The sequence below is a fragment of the Schistocerca nitens genome, chromosome 2 (assembly GCF_023898315.1).
Source record: "Schistocerca nitens isolate TAMUIC-IGC-003100 chromosome 2, iqSchNite1.1, whole genome shotgun sequence".
NCBI lineage: Eukaryota > Metazoa > Arthropoda > Insecta > Orthoptera > Acrididae > Schistocerca > Schistocerca nitens.
Window position 1 is genome coordinate 939,162,857 of NC_064615.1, and position 3,522 is coordinate 939,166,378.

Below are 3,522 nucleotides of genomic sequence, written 5' to 3' on the forward strand. Positions count from 1 at the left end.
TATAGTCATTTATTAAACGATTAACATTATATACTTACTTAATGACATAATCTTCTAAAGATTGTAAACATATTCTGTCTCTATAAAAGCTCTATTACCTGTTTAAGTATGTGACGACGATAACGCACGGCTGTGCGGTTGCACTAGACCTGGATGTAAGCCGGTTTGAAACATGTCAGAGGAAAATTTTCGCTGACAGTATTTGGCCAGCAAGCGGAAGAGAGGTGGTGGCCTAAATTTCTAATCACCAGTCTTTACATCAGTGTCATAGGTTAAATTCCAATCTTCTTTGGGTATCTCATGAGGTGTGGGTATGTGGCAATGTGGCACTATTGATGGTGAACCGTCCGTCGACAGGGGACGTTAAGCTCGGTAGCCGCATAGAGAAGCTATAGAATAGGAGTGAGCTATGTGCCTGCACCAGATTTTGCCCTCTCCCATCCCTTCATCCATAACAACACAAACCCGACACTACACTGAACAAGCGCTCATCTCAGTCATCCACACGAGACAGATACACACTCGAAACTTCGTAACAGGTCCACTAGCACCTTGCCATATGAGGTGTTGCAGGATTCCTGCATCTGCTCCCTTATCGCATTCGCTGAGTATGGGACAACTCTAACTTCGATTACTTTAACTATACCGCGGTACACACCAAGTGCTACAGTAAAACACGAAATGCCCTTATATTGTTAATTAAACTAGGTAACTATATATGACGGTAGTATCTGTTCCCGAAAGAACAGTTACCGTGGATGACCATACAGCTTTGCCAGAAATGAAATGATAATTAAATAGACACCTTAACTGCAAACAGGCGTTGATGTACTTCATTGGGGACACGTTGAAAATTTGTGTCCTGACCGGGACTCGAACCCGGGATCTCCTGCTTACATCGCAGACGCTCTATCCATCTGAGCCACCGTGGGCACAGAGGATAGTGCGTCTGCAGGGACTTATCCCATGCACGCTCCCCTTGAGATCCACATTCCCAACATGTCCACACCACTACATTCGTAGTGCGCCTAATAGATGTTTGCCCATCATACTCATTACACGGGGAGCGTGCAAGGGATAAGTCCCTGCAGACGCAATATCCTCTGTGCCCGCGGTGGCTCAGATGGATAGAGCGTCTGCCATGTAAGCAGGAGATCCCGGGTTCGAGTCCCGGTCGGGGCACACATTTTCAACATGTCCCCAATGAAGTACATCTACGCCTGTTTGCAGCTAGGGTGTCTATTTAATTATCATTTCATAAACTAAGTAACTTATTTATCGTTAGACTCATTTTACAGAATTCTTTATTCATTTTTAACAGCATGTTCTCAAACGGAAATTATGCAGCCAGCTTCTAAAGCCACAAATCTTCAGAATGGTTTGATGAAGCTCACCACAATGTGCTCTTCTGTGTCAATGTCTTCATATCAGAGTATCATTTACACCGAACGTCCCCAATAACGTGTTGGCTAGATCCCAATCTCTCCAATCCACTACAGATTTTTGCCCTCTGCAACCCCTGTTGTACCGAACGTCCCCAATAACGTGTTGGCTAGATCCCAATCTCTCCAATCCACTACAGATTTTTGTCCTCTGCAACCCCTGTTGTACCGAGCGTCCCCAATAACGTGTTGGCTAGATCCCAATCTCTCCATTCCACTACAGATTTTTGCCCTCTGCAACCCCTGTTGTACTATGGCAACTACTCTCTGATGTCTTTTTCTGACTGGTTTGATGCGGCCCGTCACGAATTCCTTTCCTGTGCTAACCTCTTCATCTCAGAGTAGCACTTGCAACCTACGTCCTCAATTATTTGCTTGACGTATTCCAATCTCTGTCTTCCTCTACAGTTTTTGCCCTCTACAGCTCCCTCTAGTACCATGGAAGTCATTCCCTCATGTCTTAGCAGATGTCCTATCATCCTGTCCCTTCTCCTTATCAGTGTTTTCCACATATTCCTTTCCTCTCCGATTCTGCGTAGAACCTCCTCATTCCTTACCTTATCAGTCCACCTAATTTTCAACATTCGTCTATAGCACCACATCTCAAATGCTTCGATTCTCTTCTGTTCCGGTTTTCCCACAGTCCATGTTTTAAAAAATGGCTCTGAGCACTATGGGACTTAACATCTATGGTCATCAGTCCCCTAGAACTTAGAACTACTTAAACCTAACTAACCTAAGGACAACACACAACACCCATCCATCACGAGGCAGAGAAAATCCCTGGCCCCGCCGGGAATCGAACCCGGGAACCCGGGCGTGGGAAGCGAGAACGCTACCGCACGACCACGAGATGCGGGCAGTCCATGTTTCACTACCATATAATGCTGTACTCTAGACGTACATCCTCAGAAATTTCTTCCTCAAATTAAGGCCGGTATTTGATATTAGTAGACTTCTCTTGGCCAGAAATGCCTTTTTTGCCATAGCGAGTCTGCTTTTGATGTCCACCTTGCTCCGTCCGTCATTGGTTATTTTACTGCCTAGGTAGCAGAATTCCTTAACTTCATTGACTTCGTGACCATCAATCCTGATGTTAAGTTTCTCGCTGTTCTCATTTCTACTACTTCTCATTACCTTCGTCTTTCTCCGATTTACTCTCAAACCATACTGTGTACTCATTAGACTGTTCATTCCGTTCAGCAGATCATTTAATTCTTCTTCACTCTCACTCAGGATAGCAATGTCATCAGCGAATCGTATCATTGATATCCTTTCTCCTTGTATTTTAATTCCACTCCTGAACCTTTCTTTTATTTCCGTAATTGCTTCCTCGATGTACAGATTGAAGAGTAGGGGCGAAAGGCTACAGCCTTGTCTTACACCCTTCTTAATACGAGCACTTCGTTCTTGATCGTCCACTCTTATTATTCCCTCTTGGTTGTTGTACATATTGTATATGACCCGTCTCTCCCTATAGCTTACCCCTACTTTTTTCAAAGCTGATTGTGCGATAATTCTCGCACTTGTCAGCTCTTGCCGTCTTCGGAATTGTGTGGATGATGCTTTTCCGAAAGTCAGATGGTATATCGCCAGACTCATATATTCTACACACCAACGTGAATAGTCGTTTTGTTGCCACTTCCTCCAATGATTTTAGAAATTCTGATGGAATGTTATCTATCCCTTCTGCCTTATTTGACCGTAAGTCCTCCAAAGCTCTTTTAAATTCCGATTCTAATACTGGATCCCCTCTCTCTTCCAAATCGACTCCTGTTTCTTCTTCTATCACATCAGACAAATCTTCACCCTCATAGAGCCTTTCAGTGTATTCTTTCCACCTATCTGCTCTCTCCTCTGCATTTAATAGTGGAATTCCCGTTGCACTCTTAATGTTACCACCGTTGCTTTTAATGTCACCAAAGGTTGTTTTGACTTTCCTGTATGCTGAGCCTGTCCTTCCGACAATCATATCTTTTTCGATGTCTTCACATTTTTCCTGCAGCCATTTCGTCTTAGCTTCCCTGCACTTCCTATTTATTTCATTCCTCAGCGACTTGTATTTCTGTATTCCTGATTT

General features: G+C 43.8%; 1 non-coding gene across 1 annotated transcript; it reads left to right on the top strand.

Annotated features, from left to right (window-relative positions):
* The first annotated feature begins 1,107 nt into the window (after window positions 1–1,107).
* Trnat-ugu (transfer RNA threonine (anticodon UGU)) lies at window positions 1,108–1,182 on the top strand. The gene has a single exon. It is a non-coding gene; the product is annotated as a tRNA-Thr (tRNA).
* Window positions 1,183–3,522: the final 2,340 nt, after the last annotated feature.